Source organism: Chelonoidis abingdonii, chromosome 1, assembly GCF_003597395.2.
Source record: "Chelonoidis abingdonii isolate Lonesome George chromosome 1, CheloAbing_2.0, whole genome shotgun sequence".
NCBI lineage: Eukaryota > Metazoa > Chordata > Testudines > Testudinidae > Chelonoidis > Chelonoidis abingdonii.
In genome coordinates this window covers 76,315,611-76,328,492 of record NC_133769.1, presented here as the reverse complement: position 1 = coordinate 76,328,492, position 12,882 = coordinate 76,315,611, and the positions used below count along the sequence as shown (strand labels likewise).

Genomic DNA, 12,882 nt, shown 5'->3' with positions numbered 1-12,882 from the left:
TCTTGAAAATAACTTCAAACTATGAAAATACCTTTCAACAGTTAGAAGGAATGGCACATACTATGGTATTTTAATCAAAAGTTGTATCAAGCTTGTAACAATATAGGGAATCTAATGTTTCTCTTGCGCTATGACTTCCTAGGGGAGAACGTCACCCAAGTGTCTCTAGATCTTTGGGCTGTAGTAGGCAGAAATACCTGTGTTTAGTGTACTAAGAATAAACTATACTTGGATACATAAAGCCAATTATTTCAGTTCATATTATTTCAAACATTTACTAATTCAAGAGGCATTGAAACAAAGCTAAAAGAATTAGTAGTGAAAGCAGTGAAAAGCATCTGTTTTCAGATAAAGAAGTCAGAAGTAATGAATGCAGTTTTAATAGTAAGTTAACTTCTGATTAAATTTAAACTATTACTCCAGCAAAGAAGAACAAAGAAATTTTAACCTCAAAACATCCCTTATCAAAGACATTCAGCATGTGAGTTGTAGGATACAAGAGAGCGTGAACTGGCATTTATTTACCATTATCTAAGTACATAAGTTTTCATTTAAAAAAATGTATTTTTTAAACTAGTAACCACTTGAATCTTTATTTCCTCTATGGTAATTCAATTCATTAAACATAATTCTGAGTGTCTGGACATAATTAACTTTTATGAATATAATCAATATTAATATAAAGTGTCAGGATTGTGGAATTCATTTATGGTTTCTAAAATCTGAATATTCAGAAAACATGAGACTGAATAAAAAGATTCTTATTTATAATTCAATTACAACTAACTTCAAAACACTCTCTTACATTCAGTACAAGAACTCAAAATGACAGACTGAGGGAGCAATTTGATTGGCTAATGAAGATTCTGAGCTGTGTAATAATTGAATTGGATGAAACTCATTAGCTAAAACAATAAAGCAGACATTTTATAAACACAACTACACTGTTCATAACAATGTAATGTATATAGTTTCCATGGATTGAGACATACATATGTAAAACAATGATACATTCTGCTGTACCCATCAATACTGTATATTAAACATAGGATAAACCAAAGATAGATAACCTTGCCTAGAAGTGATATGTACAGTGGTGCCCAAAAGCTCAAAGGCAGATGCCACAGCATATTTTTTTTATGATGCAAGACTGCTCAAGATCATCTATGGATAATGAACCATGACAACTTTGAATTTGATGAAGCATAAGTTGATAGTGAAAGAAGGCAAAGGAATGCAAGAAATATTTGAACAGTCAGCAAATGCAGACAGATTGTTTTTTGCTTATCCTTGCAATCTGAAATAGCAATATAAGAGCCATAAAAATACACCTTCACTAATTTGACATACCCTTGAAATCAGAAAAAGCCATGTTTAGAAAAAATAATAATTTTCTCTACAGAAAAGTATCATGCACTAAAACATTTCACAAGGTATGCAAAATCCACACGGATACCAAAAATTTTTTGGTGTTTTTAAAATACCTTATATGATCAGCATCAATGCAGTTTTCTGTTCACAGGGAAATCTCGAGTGAAGTATGTACCAGTCAGGTTCTAAATTCTTCACTGCTCAAGCTCGCTTTTCTTTTTCACTTTAAAAAGAGAAAGTGAGAGAGATTCCATTTAAACACTGTCTGGCACCTCTCTACTTGCATTTGCTATTATCTCTTTCCCACAACCAACTTCCGTTTAGAAAACACATTAATTATTCTTGGTTTGTTCTATCCCTTTCAATTCTTGATTGCGAGAGGTTGAGCGGTAACAAAAGAGAATCAATCATAAGATCTACAAAAAATGAACCTTGAATGAAGAAATTTCTTCCTTCTTTATGTTGATACTTTAAATAAATAAAACCCTATGTGTCAATGATACTTTATTAATGTGACAATATTTTTTGTTTTCTGCACTTTTTAAAACTGAGGCAAATGTGATGGATTTGCCATTCTAGCGCACTCACACTAATGAGATACTTCTATGCCAGCTGATAAACATGTGAGAGAATGATTCCATAGTTTTAACTTTTTGATCATTCATTCATCTTTCTGCCTGTTTGAGATTAAAGGCCATAATACATAACCAAAATTACGTGAATGTTTATCACTCTCACCAAAATGCTTTGCTGATATGGACTTTAGAAAAGTCAATGGAAACTTGGGGCAACTAAAGACAGGATTCCCAGGAGTCCTTATTTTAGTCAGTGTTGAGTAAACTCTTTACTGTAAAATGTGAGGATAGAAGAATTTGGTCTGCAGGAATCACACTTTGTTTTGGGTCACAGCCCACAGGTCTTACTCAGTTAATATACCTAATGAATTCAGTTGACTACCATGGGAGTTTTGGCTGGGTAAAGATTATGGGGACTGAGCTATAGTCTACTGAAATAAAACAAAAAACTCCAATTGATTTTAATAGGCTTTGGATCAGTCTTTATAGAATTTGGCCTTCTGAGCAGGTGGCTTTTCCAATCTGCTCTATAAACACAGTTCACACAGTATGGAAAGTCTTCCTTTGGTTTAGCTTTATCAACAAAGAAAACAACCACAACAACATAATGTTATGTTAATGACTGCCTACAGCTCAAAAGACCTGCTTGCTCTCAATCATAGACCTCATTAAAGTTTATAGGCATGTGAGCCACCTTCATTCATTGAAATGGAAGGAGCAGTTAAGATCATTTATGGAATAAGATACCTGAAAAACCAAACCCCCTTTCCCCTTCCCCCCGACACTGTGCCACAGGGGAAGACCAGAGCGAGAACTAACTCAGGGAGAATGAGAGGGTTTTCCCCGGAACTGACTGTGAACACAAGGGCTGGGAGGTTGTTTGGTTGCAGCTGTGGTTTTCTGCGTGGGTGACAAAGGCAGAAAAGAAGGCATCAGTGAGGGTGGAAAGGCAGGCTTGGAAGTGATAAGCAAGAAAACTCCCTGCTGTTGCTTATTCCAATTGGGGTCAGGAAAACAGGACTTTACTCATCATCAATTTCTCTTCCTAATGAAATAATGCAGCAAGGCCCTGAATATTGGCTAACCCACTTGGACAAAGGGGCAGCAGTAACAAAGATCAGTTCAATTTTTTTCCACGTTCTTGGCTAGTCCTAAATTTCCACCCACACCTTACATCCGACTTCAGGCGGGGTAAATGAGTCACCTCACATAGTGATTTAGTAGAAACAATTTTCCCACAGATCAATGAGGGATGGTGGGGTGTTTCAGACAAACAGGTCCTTTGATACAAGTCCACATTAGGGTGCTGCATCCAAAGAGCTAAATAGCCTTTGCTGCATATTATTAACATTAGAGTTGTGACTATAGGCCCCTGTGCTAGTGCTGTACAAATGCATAATAAGAGAAGGTCGTTGAACTGAAATCTAAATAGACAAGGCAGTCAAAGGATAGGAGAAATGATGTGTCCTACTCAGTTTTCAGATGGAGAACTGAGGCACAGAAAAGTAAGTGATTTTTTCACATTATTGTGAAGTTCAGGCTTTTTCCATATTTTCAAGGTCTTGGAAACAACTGTAGCAGAAGATATTAAATGAACTTTCTTAAAAACCACTGAAACCACAGTATTAAAATTTAAAATTGCAGAAAAACCAGGAGATCGTGCTTAGAGATATTGCTAAATATTTTCTGAATATTTTCAATAGCTTTAGACTATTTTCTTCAACTCCTCTATTAGATGCTTGAAAATATCCTCTCTTCTTCTGTGCCAGCAGGAATTTCAAAAGAATAGTTTAGTATTAAAAAAAAAGGAATAAAAGGACAAAACAGAATTATGTATAAATCTAAGATTCTTCAAAATTCCCAATGATGCATTGAATCTTCAAAGAATATCCTCAGTTGCAAAATAATTACTTTCAAATCTAGCTTTTCCAGAGCCACTTAAGCAGAGGCATCCTTAATTCTGTCATTTCCTAACTTCTGAGTACTTGACTTTGTAATCTTAATCATGTTTTAACATTTTTTATGCAATTTCTGAGATTCAAAGAAGAAAACTAAAAGAATAAAGAAATAGAAAACTCCATCATGAGGCATCATACTGACACTCACATCGGTTATCAACAGGTTTGGAACCTTTTAATCTACTGCCCAGACCTCTGCCACTTGAGGTAATGATAACTGATAGCAGTAGTAACTTATTATGAGGATCATAATAAGGGGGATGAGACACACACTTTGCCCGCGAGTTTCACAGATATTTGCTAGAATGGTGAAATTCAGGGGTCTTCAGTTTCATTCCAGACTTTGGAGGGGAATGTGCTCTAGTGGGCACAGATTCTGCATGTTCCCATCCCCACTCCCCAAGCTTGATCCCTTCTGCCCTGTTCCCTTCCACCCTGTCCCAGTCCTGTCTCTTCCCTGCACAAAGTTCCTTGGCCCAGTCCTATTTTCCTTGCCTACCAAGTCCCTGTCTCCAGTCTTCTGATGTCTCATACCAGTCCCAGTTTCCTTACCGAGCTCTCTCTCATTTCTTCCTTCAAGTCCCAATCTCTCCCCTTCCCCTGATGCTCAGGCCCAGATCTACAATTGGATTTAAGAGCCTGAACCCCAGATTTAGGGTGGGAAAAGAGGCCTCCTTTATAGCCTTTAGCCCAACACCATAACTACTGGTTTAAAGTTCATAAGGGAGATCACCTTCTCCTCCCAACCTCCTGGATGTTGTATAGAGTTAGACAGGTGCCTAAGCCATTCTCACAGGAAACACCTCAGACACTTGACTCCAGGTGAGGGGTTCCCAGTTATGGATCCCAAGACTAGATAAGTAACTCCCTCCACCACAGACTTAGGCACTTCACTCCAATGGAGGGTTGGGGCTTAGGATACACTCCTCTCACCAGCGTCTCCCACTGGCTCACATAGCCAGCTCCCCACCTAACACTCAGGCTTTTATGGATCCCATTCATTGCATAGGGACCCTAGGCACCTAACCTCCAGTTTGTGGATTCCAGTGATTTTTTAGGCACTCACAAGATAAACACTGTGGATCCAGGGCCCCAGTCTCACCTCCTCCCCACACATAGTACTAATCTCTTTGCACAGCCAGTCTCAGCCCTCCCCTGCTCCTCATCTGGTTTGTTTCTCCCCGCTTCCCTCCCCACCCTGATGCACAGTTTCCTTCATAAGGTTCTTCTTCCAATCTCTAGTCCCCCCCATACCCCGTCCCTGGAACAAGAACCCAGTCTCTTTGCCCAGACAGTCCCATTTCTTCTTCTGAACCACAACTCCTTGTCAGATCTCTCTTCCACCCAGCCCTGTCTTCCCCATCATCTGTCAGTCTCCTTGTCCAACCCATCACACTCTTCCCCCTCCAACTTCCAGTTTCTCCCCTCCTCTCCCACTTTCCCCACCCAACCTCCTTGTCCCAACTCACTTCTTTGCTTCCCCCACTCCAAGTCTCGCTTTTCTCTCCTCTGCATTCAGATCAGACACCTACCCGAGTGCCAACAAGTTGTGGTGGAGGCACTGAACACGGAAGAGACAGACTCCCTGCTCTCAGCTCTAGTGCCCTGTCCTACTCCAGACCAGAGCATCTGGCAACAGCCATTACAGGGAAAGCCTTTGTAACCCTGGGCTGGAGCATGCTCAGTTGCTCTGTGGGGATAGAGCATGCAGTCCTGTCATGTGTAGGATCTCTGAGGGGATATATCATGCTCAGTTTCTCCATGGGGTCAATGCTAGGAGCCGTGAGAGAGTCAAGCATGCTTCCTTGGACAGAATCTTCAGAGATTTTAGCTATTAAGCTCTAGCAAGTCTCTACTGAGCATATGCACACTGCAATTTTTCCAATACATCTTGGCCAAATTTGGGTGGATTTTCCCAGGGATGTCAAAGAACAACAATCTTGACACAAAGGCCATCCCTCTTCCAAATTTCAAGTCCCTGCTAATTTTCCCTAATCTCATTCTTGGAAACAGCTGCAGCATTTTGTCTGAAATAAAATCATATTAATAATTGATAAATGTTGACCTGAATTTGATAGGTTAGTTGTTATGGCTCACCACTGATCACATCCGACCAGAAGATTTATAGGTTCTTGTCCAATTCAGACTACAGGGTTCAAGAACTCAGAGTTCTACATCAGGAGAGGACTCTTGGGGTGCTTGGCAAAAAACACTTACACTGAGGACAACACCAAATTGATAAAAACTTTATTGAGATTAATAAAAGAACAATAAATGCTATGAAACTTGTAACTGCAAAATAGTAAAAATTCCAAAACTTCTGGTGGTAACATTTTTATTATAAGCTGGGGGGATCAATCTAAATTATGCAACTTAGATCTACTTACCATGGTGTCTTCACTGTGGTAAGTCAACTGCTGCTGCTCCCCCACTGACTCCACCTGCACCTCTCACCAAGCTGGAGTACAGGAGTTGAAGGGAGAGCACTTGGGAATCGACTTATCACATCTAGACTAAACGCAATAAATCGATCCCTGCTGGATCGATAGCTGCCCACGGATCCAGCGGGTAGTGTAGAAATACCCTAAATTCCTTAATTTAACATACTCACACCTTTCCTTGAGGACCCAGAAATAGGAGGTGAAGTTCTGGCAATGGTTCTGGCTTCCCCCAATAGTTAGAAATATTGAGTAGTTATACTATACTGCACAAGCTGAGCTGATAGTGTGATAGAAGATAGAATGATAGGTAGATAAAAAGGTAGTCTAAAGAATATAGGAGAACTAAAGAAAGAGCTAAAGACTAGAAGAAGCACTAAAAGAGGGTTGAAAGAGTGAGTTCCAAGACACTTCCTCACCAGGTATTTTATAGAATCCTGACACTAAGTAATTCAGGCCCAACCTACTACACCCAAATTTTATTTCTGTACCGTAAGAAATTTATGGGTACCCTTATCCAATAGGTTACTGGATTATGACACTTACTCTCTATGTATTAATAAGGATTATCTCAAGTCAAAAACTGCCAACCTAGGCTCTCCTGGTGACTTCCAAGTTGTGGTGTACCCTGTGGTTACCAACCGGTTGTAGACACCGGATAAACCTGTTTAGTTATGTGTATAGTTCTTCCCTTTGGTTGACATACTCTTAACTGATTATACTTCTTGCGATATAGCAGATCTTACTGGATTTTACAGGCTGATAAGTTTTGCTGAAATGCAAGAGGCCTATGTATAATTATGAGGAAACACATATCATATGCCTCAACACATCCTAAATTCAAAGGAATTAATACTGATAAAATACAAGAATGAAATGGATTAATTCAGAAAGAGAAACATATTATTTGATTCAAGTATCAGAGGGGTAGCTGTGTTAGTCTGGATCTGTAAAAGCAGCAGAGAATCCTGTAGCACCTTATAGACTAACAGACGTTTTGGAGCATGAGCTTTCGTGGGTGAATACCCACTTCATCAGATGCATCTGATGAAGTGGGTATTCACCCACGAAAGCTCATGCTCCAAAACGTCTGTTAGTCTACAAGGTGCCACAGGATTCTCTGCTGATATTATTTGATATGGCTGGCTGGATTAGTAGGATATTATAGCTAGCAAAATAATTTCATGGGCTACATAAATAATAAGTTCAGCCTAAAGCAGACATCCAGAATGGAAAATTTCATCCCAATAGTTAAACTTAGTGAAGTTATAAGCAACTGAAAACAGGGTCTTATAATGGAAAGTGGTGGGCAACCTTAGGTGGGACTATTTGTCTAAGAGTCTTAGTTGTGTGAAAACCCTATTTACAGCAATACTTTGATACCAACAGGAGTTAGTTTTTGGGAGTCCAGAAGAAATAGATAACTTAGTCAATAATGTACATTTTAGAGTATTAATAGAAATGACAGTGAAACATGATCCATGTTTCAACAAGTATTTGTAGGTATAAAGAGATGTTTTAAATAGCTAAGAACAAGTCCCTTGGGTTACAAAATGAGCGCCTCACTTATTGGACAAACAATGCATAATACTCCACATAATGAAATAAAGAAGCCTAAATACATGCAAACATGGCTATTGAGACAAAATGCAGCAGGAAAATGAAGCAGATGTTTTTGGCATCCTACTACATTATGAAACACAGCAGAGATAGAAGATTTTAAATGCTTTGTTCTCATAATACTTCTCACTCTCAGTACTCAGTTATTTGCATGATGCATACAGAACACATGAATATAGTCCTTAAATTTCTATACAATACTGTATCTATCAGCACTTTGATGGGCTAGGTAGCAAACTGACAGTTTTTGCTGGATACCAACTGTTCTTTATGGAAAAAGTTCTGACATATCTTTTGTATAAATACAAATCACATGCAAAAATCTTTTCCATTTGCATTTTGTATCCAAATTTTCAGATTCATTAATACCTGTTCAAGCTAGTGGCTTAGGCAGACCATTTTAAAAAAATGAACTAGCCTTTCTTCATTGAGAGCCTGGTCCTCAAACAGCCTCCCAGCACAATTAGTGTCTTTTTTCAAGGGCAGGAGGAGAAGGAGAGAGAAGTCATCATGAATGGGCAGGAAAAGGCTATCTAGAAAGGTCTGTGATCAACTAATACAGGATGGTAATAGCAGCAGTGTAAGATGAAGGTAAAAATCAAACATTAAGTCTAAACTTTGTCTAGAAAAAAATTCAGTCCAACCAACCAAAAACAAACAAAACAAACGTTGACTGGCCATTTCCACAGTTTGAAACAAAATGTCTGTATCAGTTGATTACAGCAGACTTCATTATCCAGACCCAAGAAGCGCTGTTCAGTTGTTACTCCCTCTTAGAAGGATACAGAGGTCAGTGCATTCTCTTGTTTTGCTTGCATATGAAGATTGCAGTGTTTATTTAAATCTGAAGATGTTTGAGAATTTTTAAAAGACCATCATAGTTTCAGTTGCATTGTAAAGACTAGAATAAATAGGAGTGCGTTAGCCCAAGTAACTTCCCAACATCTCTTACACAGTCAATGTAGTTTGAGAGAGAGATTTTACAAAAGTTGAAATTTTTCTGCAAGAGAAAAATATTCTCTGTAGACTTCAAAAAAGAGGTCTGGTGAACCACACAATGAGCTCATGCTGACATGATGTAATAATAGCCAAAGTAACATGTCTGAATGCTTACAAAAATATGTTTATGCTACTGTAGTGTCCAGAGGAAAATTTGGTGAAACAGAGTATTTGGTATCTGCCAACTGGTGCCGAGATACTTAATGAGACATTCCTAGTTTGTTCAACAACTGGACTGGCTGAAAAACAAGAATTCTATTTCACCAAAAAAAATTCCACAAAAAGCTTCAGTTTTGATGAATCTACATTTTCCAACAAAAAATGTTTAAATGAAAAAAAAAAAATCCAGACTGGTTTCATTCAACAGCTAGTGGATGAACTCGTATATCCTATATATTTCCTCAGTAGACACAAAAAACTAAACTCCTATGGGCCAAAGCATGGGTGCTGGAACAATTTTCATGGTGGGAGAGCTAAGAGCCATTACAAACAATGCAGAGCACATACCTTCTCCAAGAAATTTGCAGTTTAAGACCAAAAAAAACTAACAAAGAATGGAGATAAATACTGGGATGATAAAAGAATGGGAAGACAAGGACTACAATAATGGATTATGCGGCTACTGAAGTTAGTAAATTAATGTATCCTGAGGGTTACAAAGCTTTTAAGGTTTAAGGTGGCTTTTTTTATTTCTAAAACATACACAAGGAAAAAACTGGGTCTCACTAAAGACTGTTTTGAACAGACTTGAAGGAGGAAAGGATGGAAGCTTGATGGGTATGGTCAGGAAAGGGAATCTAGGCACAGGGAGTCTGTAGAATAGGTAAGCACGGAAGGAGACAAGGGAGGGGTTGAGTTGAACAAGGTGAATAGAGCAAAGACGATAAAATAGAAAGGAAAGAGAGACTAGTACCAAGAGGTAGTAATGAGAAATTTTGTATGTGCTTGAAAGCTGTACAAAGGGCATGAAGTTGATCAGGAATGCTAGAAGACAGCAAAGGTATATATAACAGAGGGGTTAGACTGGTTTAGAGCAGAGAACAAGGTCAACAAGTTTTGCAGCTGCATTTTGGATTGATTGTTACTTTATTCCAACGAACCAACCAATCAGGGAGATTGGAGCAGAGGAAGTTACTCTAGCTAAGGTGAAAAAAAGGATCAAGACCCGGACAAAGGGCTTGGGGGTTGGACTCAAGATGAAAGGACACATTTCTGGTGAACCTGTTATGGGAAAAACAGAAACAAAAAAAGATTTAAATGACAGTTTTAATGTTGAAGGAGAAGGGAGAGCGATCAAAAATGGAAATGAAGTTGTGAGCCGAAATAACAAAGAGCATCCTGGAACTGCAAGTGGTGTTGGAGAATGTAGGGAGATAGAATTCTTATTCTGAGCAAGAAAATTCTTCTCAGAGAGATTCCAGGTGTGCAATGAAGACACACCTGCTGCTTACACCCTTCCTCTCCTCTCCAAAATACTCCTTCTCTGCATCACCCTCTATTGTGGGTGTGTGCAGTTAACACAATCTAGCCCAGTGGAAGGAGCTTATGATTTGATCCAATATTCATACCTCCTTTAAACTTTTCAATCCTTTCTCAAATTAGATTTTAATCCTATACAATGTGTTGCACTGTTCCTTTTTTAGTTCAAGATATTAGAGCCATAAAAAATACCAAATAGTTTCAGGAAACATCATTAATCTACAAGTAAAATTCAAATACTAATATAATTCTAAAAGATACTAAGTCATCTCAACTTTTATCTGATTGCCTACTGTACGTCTATCTCCTGCATCATAATAGTATTTATTTTAGTCTGAGGCAGGTTAAAACTTATCTCAGTTCAGCAACGGGGACAAGAATCTCTAAGAAGTCTGGCATCTGTTCCTATACAGTGAGATTCTTCAGTCACCCCTGACCTAAATGCACTAGGTGACGCATGCAGCTATTTGGATCATAGTTATGTTTTGTTATGATTCAGTTACACTACAATCTTTAAGCTACACCACACTAAATTGGGGAAAATATAAAAAGTTTCTTACATGATTCTCCTGTCTAAAAGAAAATCACAAAATATATAAATAATAAGGGCTTGATTGGTATAGAACAGATCCTCCTTGCCCTTTTATTTGATGCTTTGGACAACTGCCCAGGTTTCAACAAAATCCGGCTTATGTCACCGTACGCTTTTTCCATAGCTTTTGTACACAGCTTGTACAATAATAGCTAGGATATTAACAAACATTTAGATGCTACAAAACTTAATATGCACCAAACGTTGAGTCTCCACATTTATTTTTTTGCAATTAACTCTACTAACAATGTTAATGGGCTGTTGTGTAGCATTACTAGAGACCATGTTCACAATGGACCCCAAAAATGATGCAGTGGGGAAACATTTGTTAGTATTGTCATTTCTGTCCTAGAACTGCACAGTGAGAAATTATATTTTCTCAATGTAAAAACTATCAAGGGAAGATTTCTGGTATAGTCTTTGTATTCCAGAGACTAAGTGTTTTGCAATAATTTGTATTGAAACAAATGTCCAATCCTATATTTACATAAAATTTGAAGGCTTAGTACAGTACTGTGCATATGAAAAATCCCATCCACAGTGGCAAGGTATCATAAGCATAAGTCCCAATTCTGAACCTTAGCGTCCAAAAAGTGGGTGCCTCCATGAACCTCCAAGATTAATTACCAGCTTAGATATGATAGCGCTCCCACCAGACAGGAATTCAGTGCCTGCCTCACTCTGGTCTCCCCAAAACCTTCCCTGGGGGACCCCAAGACACAGATGCCCTGAGTCTCAAAACAAAGGGAAATAACTCACTTCCCTTCCCCCTCTTTACCTCCTCCCAGGCTTATCCTGGAAGATTACTGTACTTAAACTCTTTGAATTACAAAACAGAGAGGGCAATTTACCTTCCCCCCTCCTTCTTTTTCCCCCTCCCAGTCTTTCCCTGAGAGAGACCGTAATCCTGGCACAGGGATTCCTATCCCCTACAGCCTCACTTAGAAAAGAAAATCCAACAGGTTTTAAAAAGAAAGCATTATATCATAAAAATGGTCTCTGTATCAAGGTGACAATATACAGGGTCAATTGCTTAAAAGAAAAATGAATAAACAGCCTTATCCAAAAAGAGATACAATTTAAAACATTCCAGCAACTACACACATGTAAATACAAAAAAACCCTATAAGCCTATTGTCTTTCTACCTTTGTACTTACACTTGGAAACAGAAGATTAGAAAAGCCTGGAGACAGAGAGATCACTCTCAGAGCCGAGAGAGAGCAACAGAGACACAGACAAAGGACACACACCCAAAAATTCCCTCTCTGATCTTTGAAAAATTCGGTTTCTTGATTGGTCCTCTGGTCAGGTGTTTGGTTCCCTTTGTTAACCCTTTACAGGTAAAAGAAACATTAACCCTTAGCTATCTGTTTATGACACAAGGCTTGAGCTTATACTACATTTTATATCTGATCAAAGGCAGCTATGTAAATTGATGCCTGATCAATCAAGGGATTGGGTAAGGCTGTGCAAGCATGGGGAGAAGAATGCATTCTGCATTTTGCACCAATCATGAATCATGAACTGAAAATAAGGAAGAAACGGGCACATTCATTTGTGCCAAATTACTTTTTATGGCTTTAACTTGAGATGCTTCAGAGAATTCCTTTCATTACTTGGCAAAAATTATTGCAGGATACCAGAGTGTCAATATCAGGTGTACTGAGTCCCCCTGCCAAAATATAAGGCCAGAAAGAACTGCATAAGCACATATAGTCCTATTCAAGAGATGAAATAACTCTGGACCAGCCAAGTAACTTTGCAACAACCATCTTGGGATTACATTCTGCAGAATATTTTCTCCAACCCACTCTTTTCCTGCAGCTAAGGATGTAGCAGATAAGGGATG

General features: G+C 38.5%; 1 protein-coding gene across 6 annotated transcripts in view; it reads right to left on the bottom strand.

The window, feature by feature from the left end:
* The window catches only part of SYT1 (synaptotagmin 1), a 550,197-nt gene that overhangs the window by 436,381 nt on the left and 100,934 nt on the right, over positions 1-12,882 (bottom strand). For 4 of the 6 annotated variants that reach the window (XM_075066771.1, XM_075066782.1, XM_075066776.1 and 1 more), the window contains exon 2: positions 1,485-1,594. The exons of the other annotated variants lie outside the window; for them this stretch is intronic. The gene's annotated coding sequence lies outside the window, so the exon portion shown is untranslated. The remainder of the gene's footprint in view (positions 1-1,484; positions 1,595-12,882) is intronic. 6 annotated transcript variants of the gene reach the window in all.